The sequence below is a fragment of the Oreochromis niloticus genome, linkage group LG22, assembly GCF_001858045.2.
Source record: "Oreochromis niloticus isolate F11D_XX linkage group LG22, O_niloticus_UMD_NMBU, whole genome shotgun sequence".
Lineage (NCBI taxonomy): Eukaryota > Metazoa > Chordata > Actinopteri > Cichliformes > Cichlidae > Oreochromis > Oreochromis niloticus.
In genome coordinates this window covers 16,692,053-16,716,537 of record NC_031985.2, presented here as the reverse complement: position 1 = coordinate 16,716,537, position 24,485 = coordinate 16,692,053, and the positions used below count along the sequence as shown (strand labels likewise).

General features: G+C 38.0%; 1 long non-coding RNA gene across 1 annotated transcript; it reads right to left on the bottom strand.

Moving 5' to 3' along the window:
* Nucleotides 1-201: 201 nt before the first annotated feature.
* On the bottom strand, nucleotides 202-2,905 carry LOC102081445 (uncharacterized). The gene is made up of 4 exons (XR_266798.2): nucleotides 2,662-2,905; nucleotides 2,485-2,554; nucleotides 442-717; nucleotides 202-300 (listed from the first exon to the last, which is right to left on the bottom strand). It is a non-coding gene; the product is annotated as an uncharacterized LOC102081445 (long non-coding RNA).
* Between the last annotated feature and the right edge of the window lie 21,580 nt (nucleotides 2,906-24,485).

The following is a 24,485-nucleotide window of genomic DNA, read 5'->3' as shown; positions in this document are numbered from 1 at the left end:
GTAATGCATGCAAAAATATTCCATGCAAAATGTTATAGATTGCTTTACAGTGTAAGTCATGCATTTCCAATTCATGTACCTGCAAATGGTCTGCACATTTTTAAGCTGAGAGTGTCTGTATAGGAAGTACTGCAGTATGTAGCAACATAAATACTTAAAGCACTTCATGTTTTTTGTATTTTTTTATTGAGGAAGGTTTTTTCTAAGCTGGAGTTTGAAGTCGTTCTCATGCTCCCCTATGTGCTGTGGATGCTTCTAGACGCCTCCCTGCCTGCCTCCCTCTCATGCTCAGGCAGACCTCTGCAGAACAGACACCAGATCAAGCAAAACACCTCAATGTTATTTTGTCGAATCTAAGAGACCTGGGAGCAAGATTCAAAAGAAAAAAAGTTTCTTCTGCAGTCACTTCCTGCAGTTCCTCTGGTACAGATTTCTGCTTACGTCTGTGTATCCCCAAGTGCAGACCCAGAACCCTTTGCATCATCTCCACCTCCTCAAACGAAAGAATCAACAGCGTCCAGCGTGTTGGTTTTAATAACTCCAAGCCGCACGTGGTTTTGTGCAGCACATGCTGAAGCAATCCACGAGATTGCTTCAGCATGTGAAGTATTCCTCCTCCTCTTTTTCACTGATATTCCCTTTAATAGATAAATCTAATGCCTGATTTGTGGACACTGCACCTCAGAGGTGACAGGAGTGGGTGGATGGCGTTGCAGTCTGAGGAGAAAAAGGAGAAAGGGAATTAAAAGTAAACAGGCTGGGAGAAAGATACAGCTAGATAAAATGTGTATAAAAGAGAGATAAATAAAAGCAGCTGCCTTAAGCATTTTCGTCAAAATGAAAAGTAACTAAGCTTATTGGCAAAACTGTGAAATCCTGAAAGGAAACCCTATTATGAGCACAAACAGAGAAACTGCAGCTTTGTCCCACTGTTGTTGATTACCCCTCTGGCTATAAAACAAATCTATAATGTGAGTAACAGCATGTAATTTGTTTTTATAAACACCAACTCTCTAGTCAGCTAGTAAATCTTTACCTCGTAAAGTAGGAAGACTTCCTATACATGCCATTTAACTGGAGAACAAATTCAACCGCAGACAAGGGCTATTTCATCCGGGAGGCTTTTTCTCCTTGTTTTTAACCACAGGGAATACCTAATCACTTCACAAAACACTTCACAGAAGACGCTCCTGGGGGAAAAGTGACCCTTAGAAAACTTCAGAGCTATTAACCTAAGATGACCTAAGTTTTTTCCTATCATTTGTTACATCAGTAAGTTCAGCAATGATTTATGCGCTTTATGTTTTGAGATAAAGACCCAATAGAGAGACACGATCCAATAATCAGCTTTGCACAAGCACTTGACAGTGTGTTGCTCAGAAAAAAATTAAAAAGTGAATGAGTGAATAAATTAGTGACTGATTCTGTGGAGTAGTGGTCAAAAGATTCACAGTACATGCAATTGATTTGGTGTGAAACTAAGAGGAGACACGAACACAGTGTTGATGCCAAGCCCAGATAAATGTGAGGAGTCTGTCAGGAAGGGCATCTGGTGTAAAACATGTGCCAGACAAACATGCAGGTCCATCTGCTGCCATGACCCTCTTGGGAAATAAGGGAGCAGCTGAAAGTACCTTCTTCACCTACAAATACCTGTTAGCAGGGAAGTTTATTGTTAACAACGTACAACTTCTCAAGTTCAGCATGAACCAGGCGTTGAATAGCCATAGTCCCCCACCCACCCCTCCTGGGTGAATCAGTCTGCCATGCTGAGCACTTACAGCTACGGGGTTCAATGAGCAGTGTTTTCTCTAATATGGGATGATATTGTTGATACACAGGCTTTTATTAAAACCACCGAACGTATAATTCTGTCCTCAGAATGAGTAATGTCCGGCATCACAGCACCGTTAGTAATTATGTGTCCCCGGCTTAGCAGTACATGTGACGAAATGCATCCGTCATTAATCTTATCATTTACGTTTGTTGATTGCAATGGCTGCTTCAGTTTAGGGGGCCTAGTTTTGTGCATGAGTAGTCACCCTCGCTCTTACTGCACTAGACTGGAGCTATTAAAACTATCATGAAATTAGCAGCCATGCCTGGGACATGTCAAAATGTCTGCTATAAAAAAGGCCTTGTACTGAGGTTGAGATGCCTGCTAAGCTAACAGGCTAAAGAACTGATTTAAGTGTAAATAATGTGATTTGCAAAGCCGTGTTGTGGAGTTGTGGTTTGTGAAACATCTGAGGTAGGTTGCTGATTATATGATTGCCTTCCTGGTGGTTCACTTTCCCCCTTTAGCTCCTTTGCCGGTTGTTTCTTTGTCACCTTTTCTTCTTGCCTCTTTTCTCATATTAGTTATTTTTTTGTATCTTTGTTTGTTTTATGTGCTTTTGTGACTTCAGTTAGTCTGTAATTGTTTTCAGCTGTGTGTCATTTCTCAGTCAGCTTCTCTTGTGCATCCACACAGTTTGTACTCACTTTCATTCCTGCATCTTCACATTCTTCACATCTTGTTCCGTCCCATCGGAGGAGAGGAGATATCCTGAATCTCAGATGAGCATAGCAGATGAGAACTTATATAATTAGGAATGCTATTAATTCACAATTAACACAATATAGATCTTTTTTTCTTTTTCTTTCAAATCACACACTCACCATAGCATGCAAAAAAGTTCGGTATAGGATGTTTATCTTCCAAACTGTGTTTCCAGCCATACTCCTTTTTCTCCTGTTTCTATATGTCCTTCCTTTCTTGCTTCCTTTGATTTTCCCTATTCTTACCTTTAGTTGGATCCTTGATTAAACCACAACTAGTGTTGTTTTGTCTCTATTTTGTTTTCTAAATGCTAGTAAAATCCCTTTGTTCATCTTAACTGCTGTCTTTCTAATGTTTTTTCCTCTAAGGGCTCGTCAAGGTTCCACACAGATGTTAGACTTTTTCCACAACAGACATTTCAACATGCCAACCTTGTCCCAGTAGCCACAGCTAAACTAAACACAATAAAGCCATCATCGTTCAGTTTAGTTACAGAACCTGGCAGCTAACACACATAGGGCTTCAGATTTATTTTGACTAAACCGCTTTTGAGGACTGTTTGGATGTGAAGACATCGTGTTAGCGTAAATCTATTATTTATTCATTTATGCCTTCGTTCAACTCATAAGGCATTTTGTTTTCCCTTGACTGGCTGTTTATTGCTCAGTTCAGTGCACTCAGAGGCTTTGCTGTGACAGCTTTATTTAGTTTAGGTATTTAGTCACTTTACTTACTAATTAAAGCAAAGCTGCACTCCACTGTATGGTGAAATGAGAATGATATATTTCAGTGTTTTATCACAGCGTTAAACATTAAGAGAAACACTCCATATGAGGAAAATTACCTCTTATTTTGACTTGGTGTGTTCATCATTTCAAGGTATTTGTCCCGGAGCTAATCTTCTAGTAATATACAAAAGCAATCATCTTATGTGCTTTATAAAGCATAACTAGATGTAAACAGGTGGTTCCTCTTAAACTGGATGAACTGATTTCTATTATTTTTATTTTAATGTAACTTCAAGAAGTGGTTTGTGAGGTTTATTGACATGGTTGTAGTTAAATACATAATTAATTAATTAAGAATTAATTAAGAATTCTTTATATTGGCACAGTTTTACAATGACCTCTTTAAGCAGTGATTCCTGTTAAGTTGGATCACTGTACTTCGTCTCATTTCAAATCAACAGAGCTATCTATCATACAGAGAAATACAAAGCCAAAAGGTGATAGCAGAGCAGGAGAGCAGTGTTATAGTGCAGTTCTAGTGCAAAAAGGCTTAATGCACACTTAAAATCTCAAGTGGTGGTCGATGCAGAATGGCTGTTCTAACTGCATGACAGCAGCCAGTCAAGTCAGGATGGACATCTGATATATGTGTGTATTTGGTGCAGAGCAGTTTTTATATTACCATCTAGAATACAGGCCAATGGTTTTACTGCAGAGCTGGGATGTTTTAAACTCTCTGCCCTGAAATTGAAAAGGCTCTTATGCTCTACCTGAGAGAATACTTTGCTGTTCCTGTGCGAGCAAACCTGTAATTAAAGTCAAGAGGTACAGCAATTCAACTGAAACTCTAATTCCCAGACTAATTGGGCAGCCGTAATAGTTTTTTGGCATGTTTCAAACATATTAAATTGATGGTGTTCTTTCAGAGAGCTTGATTTCGAAAAGTGGAGGCAGTGAAACAGAAGACTGAAAAAGTTGTATAAAACTTAAAACAATAATAAAAAACCTGATGTATTATGTACGTACAGGGAGTGCAGAATTATTAGGCAAGTTGTATTTTTGAGGAATAATTTTATTATTGAACAACAACCATGTTCTCAATGAACCCAAAAAACTCATTAATATCAAAGCTGAATGTTTTTGGAAGTAGTTTTTAGTTTGTTTTTAGTTTTAGCTATTTTAGGGGGATATCTGTGTGTGCAGGTGACTATTACTGTGCATAATTATTAGGCAACTTAACAAAAAACAAATATATATCCATTTCAATTATTTATTTTTACCAGTGAAACCAATATAACATCTCCACATTCACAAATATACATTTCTGACATTCAAAAACAAAACAAAAACAAATCAGCGACCAATATAGCCACCTTTCTTTGCAAGGACACTCAAAAGCCTGCCATCCATGGATTCTGTCAGTGTTTTGATCTGTTCACCATCAACATTGCGTGCAGCAGCAACCACAGCCTCCCAGACACTGTTCAGAGAGGTGTACTGTTTTCCCTCCTTGTAAATCTCACATTTGATGATGGACCACAGGTTCTCAATGGGGTTCAGATCAGGTGAACAAGGAGGCCATGTCATTAGTTTTTCTTCTTTTATACCCTTTCTTGCCAGCCACACTGTGGAGTACTTGGACGCGTGTGATGGAGCATTGTCCTGCATGAAAATCATGTTTTTCTTGAAGGATGCAGACTTCTTCCTGTACCACTGCTTGAAGAAGGTGTCTTCCAGAAACTGGCAGTAGGACTGGGAGTTGAGCTTGACTCCATCCTCAACCCGAAAAGGCCCCACAAGCTCATCTTTGATGATACCAGCCCAAACCAGTACTCCACCTCCACCTTGCTGGCGTCTGAGTCGGACTGGAGCTCTCTGCCCTTTACCAATCCAGCCACGGGCCCATCCATCTGGCCCATCAAGACTCACTCTCATTTCATCAGCCCATAAAACCTTAGAAAAATCAGTCTTGAGATATTTCTTGGCCCAGTCTTGACGTTTCAGCTTGTGTGTCTTGTTCAGTGGTGGTCGTCTTTCAGCCTTTCTTACCTTGGCCGTGTCTCTGAGTATTGCACACCTTGTGCTTTTGGGCACTCCAGTGATGTTGCAGCTCTGAAATATGGCCAAACTGGTGGCAAGTGGCATCTTGGCAGCTGCACGCTTGACTTTTTTCAGTTCATGGGCAGTTATTTTGCGCCTTGGTTTTTCCACACGCTTCTTGCGACCCTGTTGACTATTTTGAATGAAACGCTTGATTGTTCGATGATCACGCTTCAGAAGCTTTGCAACTTTAAGACTGCTGCATCCCTCTGCAAGATATCTCACTATTTTTGACTTTTCTGAGCCTGTCAAGTCCTTCTTTTGACCCGTTTTGCCAAAGGAAAGGAAGTTGCCTAATAATTATGCACACCTGATATAGGGTGTTGATGTCATTAGACCACACCCCTTCTCATTACAGAGGTGCACATCACCTAATATGCTTAATTGGTAGTAGGCTTTCGAGCCTATACAGCTTGGAGTAAGACAACATGCATGAAGAGGATGATGTGGACAAAATACTCATTTGCCTAATAATTCTGCACTCCCTGTATGTACACTATGTGTACGTACATATTTAAAGATTCAGATTCAGTTTATTACTCTTTCTGATTCTGTCTTTTATTTATGGTATCTTGTATTTTGAGTTCATATTACTGGCTTTAATTACCATTCTTCCTGTGAGCCTGTCTGTCAGTTCAGTTTCAGTTTTATTCGTCATGTGCAAGTTAGCACAGGGTCAACATTTCAATGAAATGTGTTTGACGAGCAGCAGTCACTCGGCAGCATGGTACAGTAGAAGAAAATATAATAAAATAAAATAAAATAATCAAACAAAAAATAGAAAAATAGTAAAGAGCAAAATATTAGAGAGACGTGGTAAAAGAGAAAAGATGACTAAATATATATGTATCTATAAATATAAATATATGTACACTAGTGATTAAATAAGAAAATCTTGAAAAGAAATATGACGGGAGGGCAGATGGGATATTGCACAGGAATGAGCAGCAGAAAATTACAGTATTGCACTTTTTAAATATAAATATCAATAACAATAAAGTGGAGTGACCAGTGCAGATTAAACAGAGTACTTGTGAAGCTGCAGGGTAGCTTCTGAGTGCGTCCTGTCGACTGTGTTGTGTGTGTTTAAGTGTTGTGGTTGAGGTGTCGTATGGCTTGGTGGTAAAAACTGTTTTTAAGTCTTGTAGTCCGAGCAGACAGACTCCTGTAACGTCTGCCAGATGGTAACAAGGAGAACAGCTGATGTGCTGGGTGGCTGTGGTCCTTGATGATGCTGTGTGCTTTACGGAGGCATCGCTGGAGATAAATGTCCTGAATGGCAGGAAGCCTCGTGCCAGTGATGTGCTCTGCTGCCTTCACAACCCTCTGTAGTGATTTACGGCTGCTGGCAGAGCAGCTTCCGTACAAAACTGTAATGCAGCTCGTCAGCAAGCTCTCAATTGCACACCTGTAGAAATTTGAGGTGATGTTGGCGTTCATGCTAAACTTCCTCAGCCTCCTCAGGAAGTAGAGTCGCTGGCGAGCTTTCCTGATAGCAGTGTCTGTGTGAAGGGTCCAGGAGAAATCCTCCACTCCAAGGAATTTGAAGCTGCTGACCCTTTCGACCTTGACATCGTTGATGTGGATGGGCTGGTGTTCCCTGACTGGTCGTTTCCGGTAGTCCACTATCATTTCTCTAGTTTTGCTGATGTTGAGAGTCAGGTTATTTTCCAGACACCACTCGTACAGCGCCATCACCTCCTCTCTATAAGCCGTCTCATCGTTGTCTGTGATGAGGCCTATGATGGTTGTGTCATCCACAAACTTGATGATGATGTTGGACTCGTGTTTAGCAACACAGTCGTGTGTGAACAAGGAATATAGGAGGGGGCTAAGCACACAACCCTGTGGTGTACCTGTGTTTAGGATGAGTGATGAGGAGGTGTGCTTACCAACTCTCACCACCTGGGGCCTGTTTGTGAGGAAGTTTAGAATCCATCTGCAGATTGGTGTTCCCAGCCCAAGGTCGACGAGCTTCGTGGCAAGTTTTGAGGGGATGATGGTGTTAAATGCCAAGCTGTAGTCGATGAAGAGCATCCTTGCATATGTATTCCCTTTTTCCAGGTGAGTGAGGGTGGTGTGCGTTGCCAGGGCGATGGCATCCTCTGTGGCTCTGTTTGTCCGATAGGCGAACTGAAGAGGGTCCAGTGTGTCAGGGAGGGAGGAGCAGATGTGACCTTTGACCAGCCGCTCCAGGCACTTCATGATGACGGATGTCACTCTGTCAGTCTGTCAGGTCTCTGTCTCTGTGTTCAGGTTAGTAGTTCCTGTTTTATTTAGTTTTGCTTCTCTCATCTTGTCATCTTGTATTAGTTTCAGCTGTGTTTCGTTACCCTGGTGTTTCCCACATCCCTGATTACATTGTGTGTATTTAAGCTTCAGTTTGTCCTTTGTCATAGTGTTTGTGTTTCCTTAGCGTAGCATATGCTAGTCTGCGATAACTTTACTGTGTTCCCAGTTCATGTTTTCTAGACATGAGCATTGCTGTAACCTTAAATAAAGGTCTTTTTTTTTAATGTTCACCTGCTGAATTTTTGCTCCAGTCACAGCATTATCCCTAATGCTATAGGGTCGTTAATGCACATAGCATACGTATAACCTATGAAACAATATATGCTGCCATTTAGACAACATATTTTTCAGGGAAGGCCTTGATTTTCCAGCAGAGCAACACCACCAGTCTGTAGAGTGGTCTGTTTTCAGTCCAGACTTATCTCTTGATGAAAACATTTGGAGTATTATGGAACATTTACACAACAAAGGAGGCATTACCAGCAGGATTTCAGCTGCTGGATTCCCAGATGAGTAGTACTGAAGAAGGGATGATGCAACAGGGTGGTAAATGTGTCCCTGTCCCAACTTTTGTAATAATTTCAATGACATCGAATTCAAAATCAACTTCTTTTTTTTTCAAAGATTAATATAGTTCTTCTGGACCAACTTTAGACTGTTTTGAAATAACCATAGGATTTAAATGATTTGTAGATAATTGGATTCTGTTTTTATTTCAATTTTTTGCAGTAACTAGGTTCAGAGTTCTGTATAATGCATGGTATAATCACAACTGTCCTCTAAGTGTTCTAGTAATCATACTACTACCGCTTATAGTACTACATTATCCACAATTTACACTAATAACAACAGCAACCTAATAGGGGGTAATTTTATTATGCTGAGCTTTTATCCAGCATAAATTTCTCAGTTGGAAGCTGTGACCAGCTGTAATCAGATTTTCTTTTCTCCTTTAGCGTTATGCATGTAGTTACAGTATCTAATTGCTCTGAACCTGCTAACATGTTCTCTGTCCAGGTTCAAAGATTTGCATAAATGTCAGATTTCCTAAGCAACAAAGTCACAGCTTATAAGTTTGGCATAAAGTTGAACCTAAGTGTGACAGTCTGTGGCATCCTGTTGCATCATGAACATAAAAAGGAACATCAACATCATCACTCTCTCCTGGGACCATGAGTCAAAGTGTTGTCCATAAAACTTAGCGAGGGAGGAGCAGTAAACATTTCAGCGACTTCAAATGTTTGGCGGAAGAAACAACAGTTACATAAATGCGTTTTGTTTTGTAATGTTTTTTGTTTTGTTTTGGTTTGCAATGTTTTGCAATGGCTTTTTTTTTCATTGCAGCAAACATATAAATAAAGATCATGTTTTCATACTATTTTCCACGTTGCTCTCTGATAGTTTGTTTTGAGATCATGTCACAGTGAAAATAAACATACACGCGAGAGGTGGCGTGTTTGTGACATTTTTTTTTACAGGAAAATGGATTAAAGTTCAGCGACCGGAGTATTTCAGCGGTCCTGAACAGCATTTTAACAGCACTCTGCTCAGCTCAAGTATCAGCTCCAATCTGTTTATATCATCAACTTTTTACTTGGATATTCCAACTGTAATGTAACCATAAAAATAAACAAAAGTTCAACTATATTTGTCATATTTAATGCTATATTATAGACCCTAATGACAATTTTTACCTGCAAATTCAACCCACATCTATGTCTAGATTATAACATACAGACTATTATTTACAACAAGTAGTCCATATAAGAAAATCTAAATAAATATTTTATTTATTTTACCTTTTATTTCATACCTCGGTCCCACTGACACCAAACTCTGTGAGATACCTCACCACAGTAGCAGCAGTTAAACAATCACAATAGAGTAACATGCAACAAATGTAAAGTAACATTAAATAGAAAATTACACATCAAAAAGAACAGCGGGCTCTCAGAAACAACAACCGCATGCTTCCTTCATCACATTCTTTATGACATCTTTGAATTCATCACTATATGGATTAGTGAAATAATACAGTACATAGACATAGACTGTATGTGGAATTGCAGTTTATAAGGTTTTCTTTGTCCTGTGTATTCATCCCCAACCCGTCGTGGCAGATGGCCACCCCTCCCAGAGCTTGTTCTTCTACTTTTTTCCTGTTAAACGGGAGTTTTTCCTTCCCAGTATCACCATAATGCTTGGGGCTTTCTCTGTTTGCGCCTTGAAGCACCTGTTGTTTAGATTTGGTGCTATATACATAGAATTTTTGTCATCTTGTCATCAATTTTGATTGATCCTTGATCAATCACTGTACCTCTCCTGCCCTCGTCCATACATATTGGTGGTGATTTGAACCAATCGATTTCAACTTTTTGAATTTAAATTAATCACTCCATAAGACTCATTGTCAGTTTCAGTCATCTTCAGTCCATTTCTTGTCTAATTTGGCATAACTCAGCCTTTTGTTGTTGTTTTCCATCTTTAAAAATGTTTTTTTGCTTCCCTTCCACTGAGACCATTTCTGAAGACCCTTCAGTGAACAGTAGATGGATCGCATGAAGGGCCTCTCAAGTCCCGTGTCAACCAAACAAATTATGTGTTATTGAAGCAGGCTGCCAGCAAAGTGGCTTAAGATACTACTGATAGTTGGTTCTTTGAAAACTTGTCTGTTACGTGTAGTCACAACATTAGTTCATCTCGTGGGTTAGGTGCCTTTTTATGCTTAAATGATTCAAATGTCAGTGTTAAGAGGCTTAAAAACAACAAGCATCCTCATGTACAAGGGCTGGACTGAAAATGAGTTAAAAAGCTTTAAATCTCCCGAGACTTTGGTTCAAGACTTTTGTATAATAATGTAAGCGTTTCTAAAGATTTGCAAAAGATTACATGTTCAAGATGTATGGGAGAAAAAAAAGTATGTTAAAGAAGAACCATTTGGAGAAGTATAGCTGGTGACTTACCCAGCTGAGACAGAGAGAGAAGTTTTACCTGCTTTCACATTATGGATAAAAACATACTAATCATGTTCTCTGTGAGCTGTCAGTGTTCACCGAAAACAAATCATGAAGAATGAAACGGTGAGCTGAAGACTTTGAAGTTTTAATGAAACGCAGAGACGCAAAGTACAAAAGCGCAGTTAAGTAGGATTACACGTGCTTATCGCCAAAATAAATCACAGTCAAAAATTAGCTTCCACAAGTTGAAAAGACCAACTTAATTCATGCCAAAAGTCTTCTTTGTTGTTGTTCTTTGAGATTATTTGGACTCATCAAGTATGATAAACAGATTTTATTAATATTCCATCACCACCTACAATCCCCATTTTTGTCATCTTCATGTTTACTGCTGTCATCATGTCAGTCACAGAAACGGTGACACAATCCGAAATGTCTTCATTGAATGAACCATGATTCACAGAGAGGCTATTTAAAGATTGTGGAGGACGAAATGCTCCCTAAGATGCTTTTCTGTGGGAAGAAGATCTTTCTAGATATGAGATATTTTAATATGGTTTTACTTATTAAAGCGTACAATGTCACAGTGATTCACAGCAGAGAAGAAGGGGAAGAAAGACTCTCATTTCAAAACTTTGTGTGCATTATATATCTATATAAGTTCTCAAATGTAAATGTACAGCTGGATGACTGAGACAAAATTGCCCTCGTAATGCATGTGCGCTTTTATCTTGATCTAATAAATGGATCATATGAGTTTTTGTGAGCAACTGCTAGAACTTAATACAAATTAAGTTACTTTGTGCTGAAGCCCTATATATGAACAACATCCAGTGTGTAGTAACACAATGACCTACTTTATAAATCAGAACAGCTTCAACCTCCTGGGACCTGAGCTCCTGTTTAGGATGCAATATTTTTAAGACAATATGAAAGAAGAGCAATAAAACCTGAAGAGATGAAGATGAAGGGATTCGGGAGGTTAGTGTCATTTGAACCTCGCTAAATTTTACATGGAAAAACAAGATCATCTTTCATTTACAGGCATCAGATATGAAGGTCCAGCAGACACAAATTCTTTGATAACAGGGCTTAATTAAGTCTGATTTATTGCTGACTACTGGTGCAAGCTGTAATGGTTAGATTGGTCGCGTGCCGTCATATTTTAAATAATAAAGTCAGCTCAGCTCTCGGTCTGAGAGTGCACTAAGATTTTTCTTTACATGTGAAAAACTGCAGTTATTCATTTTCAGCAAATCAGATATTTGATTTTGTTTTAAATAATAATTACTTACCAGTGCCGCTTTGGCTCACAGGTCAAGCATTTAGCATTTAGCCGTGTATGCCAGCAGGCTAAATGCATCAGCCTGGATTCAACTCCAACCTGAGGCCCTTTGTCTTTCCTCCCTCTCTCTCTCCCTCTCTCTGTTTTCCTACCTCCTCTTCACTGCACTAATTAAGGCAAAAAGCCTTTATTAGATAAAAAAAGATAATTACTTGTCAGAATCCTTAGGGTTAGCATGCAAAGTAGTTTTTTTGGGATAAATTTATTATAGCTGTATAATCAGACTTCTTTACTTGTGCCTCAGGCGGTAGAGCGGGTGGTCTATGAATCAGAAAATGAATCATTTGATCCCTGGCTCCTCCAATTTATGGCTCCTAGGGCTAGTTACTGAACCCCTAGTTTCCCTTGAAGCACCTGTCAGAGTGTGAGTGCGTGGATGAATGCTAGACATAGCACTTAAAAGGAATAAAAGTTGTGACAATGAGGCTTGTAGCATTAAGAGCTTTGAGTGCTCAGTTTGAGTAGAAAAGCACTATATAAGTACCAGCCTATGATACTGTTAAAATGTTTTACGGAGATCCAAAACAGTACTTACCACAAACTGTATGTAGCTAGATATCTCCCACTGGCTGATGGAATACCATTTTAAAGGCATGAGCACAGCATTTATCCTATACCACCTTTTTTGCCATAAATATTAACAAGTGTAAATGAGGGGATGCTTTGATTTCATATCCTGGTATTTTAATAGTTTTAGCTCCTTTCAGTTTAGCTCCTGCTTTGTTGTTACTGTAATCCTCTCTAATGTTGCTGGCACCCTCAGTATTTCCTTCTCTGATTTGTTTCAGCGTTAGTCCCTTTGCCCTTATGTGCTCTCTGTTTCTCTGTTATTTTGTTTAATTTGAATCTCATTTCTGTGTTTTGTGTTTAATCTTTTGGTTAAATCCTGTTTTGTGGTAACAGTTTTCTGTTGTTACTGGTTCCACTTTTACTCTCTGTTTTTCCACCTGAAGCGTTTCACCTGCATCAGTTATCTCTCATTCCCTCCCCTTCTCTTCTTGTTTGATAAGCCCTCTTTGTATACTGTATCTCTCTTTCTGTCTTCATCACTTTGTGTGTGGTCCTGTTATTCTTTTAGCTATAGCCATTCCTCTTATGTTTGTGCCGATTTTGGAATTGATCGACTGTTAAAGCTTGCTTTTTATTGAATCGCGCCTCTTGTATCCTGGCACCGGTTTCTCTAAAATAGCTCGGACAGCTGCACATACTCAATTTCTACATGTTTTTTTTTTAATTTTTACTTTTGAGTCTCTAAAGTGTCAAAGAGCGTGAGAGGCTATTCTTAATATACATCACATAAGTAAAACACAAACACTTGAAATTAAAACATGCTTATGATGGGCAGCCATTTAGAAGAAAGTTAGCTTAAAATTAGGATGATCTTAAAGAAGAGAGTAGCTAAAGTGACTTGTTTCAGACAGAGATGAACGGAAGATGCATTTTTGTTCAGCCACATTGTTCCTGTTAGAATCATCATGTTCTGATGCTTTAAAAGTTCATTTCAGTGATTGTAAAGCAAATTCCCACACATCTGAAGTATGTACTGATATACCTGATCTAGCAGCTGATCCCAGCATGAGGGAGATGGTAATCTGAACACTATTTTTCTAAAGTCAGTAAAGACCTTTGGGACAGACAGAGGTTTTAGGGCCAGAGACAACACTGTCTCCCAGTTTTTTGATGTAAGTAAGATGGGAACAAAGCAAATCTAAACATATAAATAAGAATTTAGACTAAAGTGTATATAAGCATTCTGGACATGCATGCATATAAGAACATCACCATAACCAAGCAATGTCATGCTGCAGTTCTATGGTATAAAAGTAGAAACAATAAGTCTTTCACTTGCCTGAAGTGTTGGAGACGCGTTGGAGACGACCCAGTTTCAAATAAAGGTTTAATTTCTTTAACACCAGTTGCTGCGTGCTGCAAAAAAGAAAGTTATAAATGACAATTTTAAAGTATTTTTACTGATTTACTACCTCAGTAGCAGAGCCCTGATCTTCAGTGAGGGATATAGTGAAAGGTTGAGTGGTTTTGATTTGGATTTCAGAAGATAATCAATTTAGTTTTCTCTGCATCTAAGACAAGTCTTAATTCACACAAGTTATGCTGTGTTGCATTAAAAACTGATTGTAGCTCACAGGGAGCCTGGCTGGGAGTAGACATATACATATCAATCATATCATCAGAATAATAATGACAGTTTGCAATTATAATTTAACAAAAATTGAAGCAGTCCCACAACTGATACCTTTAGTTGCAAGCTCTAAATGATTCCTTCTTCCTGCACACAGTGAATAAATATAAGATCCATTGTATGTACGGTCGACAAGGTACCTATCTTAATTGCCCCTCAGGGATAAATAAAGTCTCTCTGACTCTGACTGACATCCAATATTTTCTTGTGACAAGCATGAATGAACAAGTATTTGCTTTGAAACTATATGATCCACCGGGTGAAGTGCCTCAGCTAGATCAATAAAAGCAATGTTTCCTGTTTTCCTTTGAATTCACTACACAATGTCCGCCTAATGTATGGGTGGTTACACTGCTTTTGTATTCATCAGATCCATGTGTTCAGCTTGATCGGTGCTGTTATTCCCTTTGTGTTAATTGATTTTCAGGTCAAAACTTGACCATTCTAGAATAAAATGGTCTTTACTGGAATAATCATGTGGTGGATCAATAGCCTGTGCTTACATTGAGAATGATACTTTTCACCAGGTGTAGCTGATTGTTGTGGGGTGACAAGAATCAACTACACCAGATTGTGTAACAGTCTTAGTCTGCAGCTATAGTAGTTGTGCATCAGTTGCACAATTTCTTCCTCATTTTCTTCAGGCATTTCTGCCGTTGTTCAATATGTGGTCCAGAGTTTTTAATTCAAAATTTTCAAATACCCACCTTAGGACCAATTTTATCTGAATTATGCACTAATTAGCTATTACAGATTGTTAAGGATGTTTGTTTGCACCGTAAATTGCGTCAAGCATCCTGGTTTGTTGAGTTTTATTCCATAATTACGCATCTTATAAACCTAAGACTAGGTAATTATCAGTTCTTCATCATCACTCTTACTCACCCCGAATTCATCTACTAAAGGAAGTGACACATCGAATAACCTGAAAACACCCCCAGATTCCTTCATAACCTCAATTGCTTTGTGAATGAACTAGCTTACATTTTGTCTGTGTTCCTTCTCTAAACCTGCTTTATGTCTCTGAGACTCTATTATTGTGGAAGCGAATTTTCCACCCTGTACAGTTCTTTCGTAAAATTACCCCCACAAGGGTTTGTACTATCTAGTTTTATCGCTTTTACAGCACTGCTTTGTATAGAATGCAGTGATGTTGCAGTGTTTAAAAGTGTAGTTTTCTTAAAGTTGATAAAGAGAAAATTAAGGTTTTAACATCAATAAAAAAATGTGTTGACTACACTTCTGTCTTACTGCAGTCAAGTCTATATTACAGATAAACAAAACCTGCCTTGTTTTAGAATATAAAACACAACCAAAGGCACAGAAGACAAATTTTAATGCTGCAAATCGTTCCAATCACCCAAGCAGAACAAGCAATAACAGCAGCAATGTACTGCTAGAGATTGGGCAATATAAGCGATTATAAACATTGCTCTATTTAGATTACGTGGGAGGAGCAATTCATTCCAGAAACACTTGGCTTGGCACTATGTTTTTGCTTACGTACACAATGATGCAAATGCATTCATACAGTACTGCTAAAACTATACCGAATATAACTGAGTCATGTGCCACATGGAGGAGACACCCACATATTTGAACTGAGGACTGAGATTATAAGAGGATCCCTTTCACTACATCTACCTTGCACAAACACAGAGACACACAATTAAAACACTATTTGATAAACGATGCATTAACACCTGCTTGCAAAGGCAGACAGGCACACAACGAGTTTTGCACACACTCTGATGTCAACACATTTCCCAACCTACGCCAGCATGAAATCAGCGTTGTACTGCAGGGTTCAGTTTCTCAGTGTGTGACGCGTTCCCTGACTGCTTTACCGGAGGCCAGTGGCATGGGAGTGCTCCCCCGTTAAAGAATGAGCTACAGAGTGACCATGAATCACTGCCTTCCTCAGTGGTTTGTTATTGTTGGTTTGGGTTTCCAAAGGCAGGTGGGAAGTGGATAATTGCTTTTCATTTCTCAATAACCATGAGCATTTTGTTTTTTTGTGTGAAAAAAACAAACAAATCTGTAACATCCCTCTCAGTTTGCTACAGACAGCAATTTCCTGAGTATGACAAATAGACTGTATTGTAATGACTGTTAGTATTTGTTTTTATTAAATCTTAAACTGATGTTATAGTCATTAACAGAAAGGGAGCAGATTAAGTGCAATGTATGTATGTATAGCAGATAAAAATACACCCACTAATTTAAGAATGTGGTTGCAGATAGTTGTTATTAGCTCAGCAGGTCTACTCACACAGATGTGTAGCTTCACCCTACAGCACATAATCGCTGTCTTAATGTGAGTATTTAATGAGCATTATTTTCAGTGTGTGTTAAACCTAGCATTGCTAAGTTTAATGCACATTACGTCTTTTACAACACTTAGGTTAATTACGTTGTATTTTTAGATACTATAATATTGTAAATCACTGTCTCTGAGGTTAAAGAAAGTCTATTTTTATATTTAATACACTTGAGGAGTAATTAAACTTATTTCTATCAGGTTAAAGATAGAAGATGAAATTACACCTGGTAATGGAAAACGACTGTATGGATTCTCATGAGAAAACTATTTCACTGAAGTTCAGTGTTGCACTCAAAGATGTTACAGTCTGACCCCTGGATGCCATAGAAAAAACAATGTGGCTGTCTTCGTGGTTTATTACAGCATTTTCATTTTTTGTTTGATCGATAAACTGTAGTAAAATATAATTATGTCACTGAGCCTGAATACTATGAGTCTGTCATGCTTCGGGAGAGAGCGTGGACCCAAATACAGGATGCCAAAAAATAAAGCTGCCAACAAATTTCATTATGAGCAAAATGTTAACAAAAGGAGCTGCCCAAAGACTAGCATAGGACCGAGCCAAGAACAAGATAAATGCTAACGATCCTGAGGAAATTAAGCAGAGGCAGAAGTAACAAGCAAAGAGAAAGACAGAACACAAGAAAACCAGTGGGTGAACGACCAGATGGTAAAGGGGCAGAACAGGGCTATGTATGCACTAAAGGATGATTAGACACAGGAGGGGAATGACAGACAAGTGCAAATAATCAACACAGTTCTTGAAAAGCACGACACGAGAACAACAAAACAACTAATCAGTACTGAAAAGAAGAGACGCTGAAGCATGAAAGACAAATACTAAACATGAATGAGCAAATTCAGGGGGAAGCACTGAAAGACAAGACAAAAAGAGTAGCAGACAAACATACAAATTAAAAAGTCAAAGTAGGAACTGAAGCTAAACACAAAGAATTCAGAACTAACACTACAAACATGTAGGACAATCTAAGCTGGCATCCAAAACCCTTTAGAAACTAAACAGGAGCCAGAACTCAAAAAATGCGATTACAATGAAGCTTGGCATTACTAAAACGATCCTATAGCTAATATTTTCTCTAAAATAATGGGTTATTAAACACACGTGCTCCGTTAAGAAAATTACACTATCAGTTCTGTTGCCAAACACTTCCATGAAAATAAGGCTTACTTAAAATATAAGGCATGAGGTTAAGTGACTCCATAAAAGAAATGAAAACGAATAAAAAATGGGGGTTATTTTTCCTAAAACACCTGGAAACTGCTGTCTACTTAAAATAACTCACTTCTTTCCTGTGTAATATCTCAAGTTACCTAAAATCACTTAGAATCTGATCCTTCTCTCCTGTAAAAGTTTAATTATCCTTGTTCTAGTGCACCTTCTGGTAAGTATAAATAAATACAAATACACCCTAATTTCAGAACAAATCCACTGAAATGCCATCTTCAAGTACCTGTATTATAAAGTGCTACAATTTGATGTCATAAGTCTCTTTCCAACTTCAAGGAAAATATACTGCCATGATGTTGGAAATGTTGGCACATCTGTGCCAGTGGTTAATGGTCAGATTTGCTAAAATTGAGACGTGGATTATATTAGAACTACATGAACAGACCGGGACCTTCATGTCATTATAGTGAAGTTTCAGCCAGAGCTTTGTATGAAAACCAGAAAACTGCTAGCGCAACATAATTCAATGCCAACACTTTGTCTGGTCTTAATAATGTAGGAATACGCTTTGGTGAAAAATCAGATTTTAAACGAATACTCCAGATAATCACGGCGCATGGAAAGGTCAAAGCCTAAAAGATAAATATCAGAATGTACTCTGTAGTCACTTTAATAAAGCGTTCCATGTGAGCCGCCAAGCTGAATTATTGTCAGTGAAAACAAATGTGTGGCTACAGCAACACTTCTGAAGTAATAAAAACAAAGAAGAAACTGACATTTACATACATACCAAAAACTTTGGATAAATTACTGTGACTAGTCCATCTAGTATTTTTGAGATACGCTTCATGTCCTTATGAATTGATAAAAATGATAAAAACTCAATGTATTTCCATACACACTATATTTTGTAATATTGTAACTTACTAGAGTTCAAAACAGAGCGTTTACCTTTAACCCTATTTTGATTGCAGAGCCTCTACACAACTCGTCATTAGACTCCAACATTTGAGTGACATTTACTGTGATTAATGAGTGCTTGTTAGATATACACAGAATTTATATTAAGAAATTAGATTAATAACAAGAGGATGCCATTTACTTTTGATCAACATTTCTGAAAAGTGAAATAAGGAAGCAATTAACACGATTGCAAAGTGCCACCTGCCATGATAAATGGCTCACTTTTAGTTCTGCGCCGCAGGTACAGTTTAAGAGTAAAGTTTGAGAATCTAAACAAGGGAAGCCACAATCACAGATTTAAAACATATGATTAGCACCTGCATGAATCCTTTCCAATGTCACCAATCAGAGAGTTAATATAAAAAAATGTTTACATTATACAAGGGGGAGAATTAAAGTAGCTTTTACATTGTTGGGGAAGCTATTAGTAAGGGAAACTTGACTGTAAACATGGGGGGAGTATGAGTATGATGAAAGATGCTGTGGCAGCTACACTGAAACAAAACAGCAAAGTTTTGAATTTACAGTCAGAAGAGCACATCTGGACATAATGAACATATTAGAAACCACAGAAAATTATGTTTCTGAAAAAAAAACTTGGTTGCTAAAGTCAGCTCAGTTGATGTTCAACCCCAGTTCCCCCCATACTCCCAATAGAATATAGAAAACATCAAATATTTAAACTGAGACATTTTACCTTTTCATGAAAGCTATAAGCTCATGTTGTGTCTCCAAAAAGTTGAGATGTGGCAACAAAGGGTGGAAAAACCAATTTAGTTAACTGGGAACATGACTGTGTATAAAAAGGGCATCTTAGAGAGGCAGAGTTTAAACAATCTGCAAAAATCTGTATCTACAAATTGAACCCCAGTCTTAGAATTTTGTTCCCTTAGTGTAGGATTGCAAATATTTCACATATCTCATTATCTACAGCGCATAATATCATCAAAAGATTCAGAAAATCTGGAGAAATTCTTGTGTGCAAGAGGCAAGGCCTGAAAATCAATAAAAGATGCCCGTGATCTTCAGGCCTTCAGGCATAACTGCATTGAGAATTTGAAAGAATTTTCTGTGAATACAGTTATTGTGGCTCCACCAATGTAGGTTAAAGTTCTAACATGCAAAGAAAAAGTCACATGCAAACGTGATCTAGGGACACATCCATCTCCTCTGGGCCAAAGCTCATATAAAATAAATTCTTTTTGGAAATCATGCACCCTGCATCCTCTCGACAAAAGAGGAGAGGGACCATCTGGCTTGTTACCAGCACTCACTAAAAACGTGTGCATCTTTGACGGTAAAGGAGTGCGTCAGTGGCTATGGAACTGGCAGTTTGCACATCTGGAAAGGCAACAAATGTTTACACACTCTTATTAAAAGAAGATGGGATGCTACACAATTGTATCAATTTTTTTAAATATTTTTATAACTGTGCACTTGTTTCATTAAATCTGTCCTTTCCTTTTTGTTAAGTGGATTTGACAAACCAAGCAAAGTCACAGCTGATCCGCATTTGAACTGAAGCTAAACTGATTTATACGTCTCACTGAGTTAATAAGGCAAATGGAAATAAATCATTACATTTAATAATAACTTCAGCCTAAAAAAACCCCCAGATGGTTAAAACGCATCCCATATAACTGCAACCAAAGTTCAGTTTCACCTGGGGTTGTGTTTTGATTTGACCTTTTCTTGGAATGGATAAAAGGTCATCGCATTAGGATTCATGCTCTGTTGGATTGCCACTCCATTGGAAATTTTAGTATGAATCATTTATGCGAAACATTTGTAATTTTTGCATGAATGATTTATTTATAATTCCAAAATGCACTGGAAACCTATTTAAAGAGGATCTATTTTTGCTCATTTCCTCCTCCCTCTTTGTCTTCTTGGAATGAGCCACAGTAGATGAGCATCATTCATACTTGGAAATTGTAATCTTGGTACTCCTTATTTGTGTTACACTGGGCCTTAGAGCAGCTCCTTAGTTCAAACACTTTCTCAAGTCATTTGAGCTCTCCCTTTAAACCAGCTTTCTTATAAATAGGTGCCCCTTACAGTGGTGTGAAAAAGTATCTGTCCCCTTTCTGACTTCCTTTTTTTTTTTTGTTTCTTGCACTTAAGTTTTAGGATCATTAAACAATGTAAATGTTAGACAAAGATGACATAAGTAAACACAATATGCCATTTCTAAATGAAGGTGTTTGGCCCCTAAACCTAATAACTAAACCCTGGGCTTCCCTTAGCAGTAACAACTGCAATCAAGTGTTTGCAATAACTGGAAATGAGTCTTTTACAGCACTGTGCAGTATTGTTTTAAATCAGCCACATTGGAGGGTTTTCAATCACCAATTGCCTTTTTAAGGTCATGCCACAGCACCTCAATTGGAATGGCCTACTCAGGTCAGGACTTTGACTAGGCCACTCCAAAGTTATTTTGTTTTTCTTCAGCCAGTTGTTCTGCTGCACTCCTCTCTGCTCTGCTTTCACTGATGTCATACAGAGCCAAATGCAATTACTGGAATGAGTCGGCTGAAGCCTGAGCTTTTGGCTCACTAGTACATGCTCACTTGTACATCTTTTACTGTTAGTTTAACTGTTTAGTTTACTTTATCAGTTTATGCTACATAAGTTGGGCAATATCGACCGAATTTCTTAACCCTTTGTCCATTTCAAGATCATTGGGTGGCGGAAGCCTATGCCAGGGCCAGAGGCAGGATACACTCTAAGTCACCAGTCTTTCACAGAGCTACCAGTATTAAGTTGTTATATGTGTTATAATGTGCATCAGTTTGTTATTTTAGGCATAAAAGTTAAGTTACTTATTACAACCTCTTGTAGGAGTTGATTTTTGTTCCCTTTGGAGTTCATAGTGGAATTACTTAGTGTTAGTTAAAGGGCATATCATTACCAATAATGACTTTATAGTTCCTCACAGTAGTACTGCAGGCCCATGTAATCCCATCCTGCTTACAAATCTGGTTACATACAGTGTTTCTGGGATATTTATGGCCAAATACAATAACGTCAACATTGTGTTAATGTAGGAAATCACACATCATCCAGGCCTTTATGTTGTCAGGTTTCATATATAAACATAACTGGGTATCATCTGCATAAGCATATTTTCACTACTTTTTGTGCTCCTGTTTCAGGTTGACTGAGTACATTCATTATCTCATTGTGACCTCCTCCTCTGCAATAGCTTAATGGCACTTGAGTGGAGAATTCACACCACCAGCTGTTTACCTAGATGTACAAAGTACTAATATTCGTGCAATGATAGTAGCTCAAAATGCACAAATATGACCAATTGACATTGCCATCCTTCAGCGTGGCTCTAAAAATGCATAGCCATATTATGGTACATCATTAGTTTTTTCTCTATATCCAGTACTCTCTCAAATGCTAAATTCCAGAAGAATCTGGAAAAATTGGTTTCATAGTTGGTGGCTGATGTATTATCAAATGGTTATTTCTCACGTAATCTATTTCTTACATAATCTATTATGAACAAAGTCATTACAGGATTCAATTATGGTGACACATAGGTTTTATTACTCACTGTGGAACAGGGTTGCAAAAGAGAGTATTTGTTTACGCCTTTATTTACGCAATGCTACATTATAAAATAGTTTCTTTTGATCTTTTCATTTGAAAATGTATGTTATCCATTATCGGAGCCTGGTGTTTAACAAATACGACTAATTGTTCGGCAGATTAGTCTGTTTGCACCTTTGAAGGGCATCCCATTTAATGGGCAATTAAGAAATGGCTTCTGCAGTCATCCCTGGACACGGCACGCTAAAAGCACTTCCGTAACGACCAAAGTAATTAATATCGGGATTTCATGCACAAAAGCCACTTTCTGTCTTTTAGTAATGCGGACCTTTCATTTGTGTTTATAAAGCCTGTTTTCATTTAACACCCATGACATTAAGGCACTTCAAACATTAGACAGACAGGTTGAACTTCAGGAATACTGGCTGTACAATGGGAATTCCATTAACCTGTACTACCTGACTGCTAATGGGAAGAACTGGATGTCAGACAGGCACTGCACTTCAATTCAAGTTAACACTAATTAATAAGTGAAAGCAACTTTATTAAGAGAATTCCACTGGTGTTTGAGGATGTGGTGGATGTTATGCTCTATGCTAATCACCCGGGCAGATCCTTATGTAAGTAACTACCACTTACCCTGTTTTTGAAGTCAGCAGCAGAGTTGCTGGGAAGACTGCAAATGCCATTAATCAAATGTCCGAATGTTGAAATGATCAAATTACAGAACGTTAATGTGTGCTATAATATGTTAATTCGTGTTTTCTTCTGCAGCAGCAAACTATGGTGTAAGTTTGCATACATTCCTCAGTTAAAAATGCATTTAAAATAATAACACTAATGTCTGCATCCTGACCAATAGGCTAATTTTTTTTTAAACATAAACTTTATGAAAGCAAAGCAGTCAAATATATGTCAGTCTCAAATATAAAATGATGTTAGCTGATATTATACTTTCTGCGTTAATAGTATGTTAGTACTATTATACTTTAGAGGTAAATATAACAGTTAATATGTCTTTAACTTATAATATTCAGCATTCAAAAAACAATCCTGGGTTAAATAGTTGGCTCGGTAAGTCATTTACTGGAACTTGTGGCTGGCAGTAAGTACTTCATTAGCATAGACAAGGGAGAGAGCATCCAGAAGTGCACCTTAGGTGAAGACAACAGAATCAGCACATAGAGCCCCACAGCAAGCAGTCACGTTGACACAATCAAATCAGGCTGAAAACATACAGAGCTTTCCCCAGTCTGGATGTGTTCCCTCTTATTTGTCTGGATGTGAAGGTACTCAGAACAAAGCATTGAAAGACTGAATAACCATGACTAGTCTTAGTGTTATTGTCTTCACTTACTATTGCTAAAGAAAAAACCTTTAGGCCTCTGTCTGTTTTTGTAAATAAGTAATGAGGGATTTCCATGTACCTTTATCTCATTGTTTCCATTCATATAAACACACTCTGTCCAAATGTAAGTTAATAACACGTCATGACTTTCTAGAATTAGATATGGTTATAAAATCTGCTGTTACAACAATTTTAACCTAAGCTCTGCCTGGAGTAAAAAACTAGAAAATAATAATTCATATGATTCAGGAGTAGCAGATCTACAGAGCCCCAGGCAGCAACCAGTAAAATAGCAGCAACAATACTGCATCATAATCATTTGCATTCTTTCACAGCTTGTAATAAACGACAGTGACATAGTTGCCTTTTTAAATGAGTGTATTCTTGATCTTGCACCTTAAAATGACTCAATATTGCCTGATTTGTGTGTATTTGTCATTGCATTTACGTGTAAATGTGCGTGTAGGACGTTATTGTAGAGCCATCAGGTGGGCGCCTGTGTCAGGGATCCAATGTGTACACTGCAAGCAGTTGCAGCCTCACAGGTCTTCAATCTAACCCAAACAAACCGAGGAAGATAAATGACGCACAGGCCTTCCCAAACACCATCTCCTCCATATTCATCATGAAATCTAGCAATCCATAATTACAGGTTTTAATGGATGTATGCAATGAGATGGAAATGTTCATATTACCATGCTAATATACAGCAAACTAGCATGTATTACCAGTTTTCCCAAGAAATTCTAAAGCAAAAATTAGGTGAGAAGAGTTTGTTCCAAAAACCTGCCGTTCCACAAGCATCTACTCTGCATTATTTTTTTGCACATTATTGTGTTTTCCTTTCATTTAATCCTCAGGAAAGTCCAAGCATTATACTGTTGTTTATGATTTAAGCCTTAGATTACTTTGTGAGTGGGTTTTTTTGTTTGTGTTT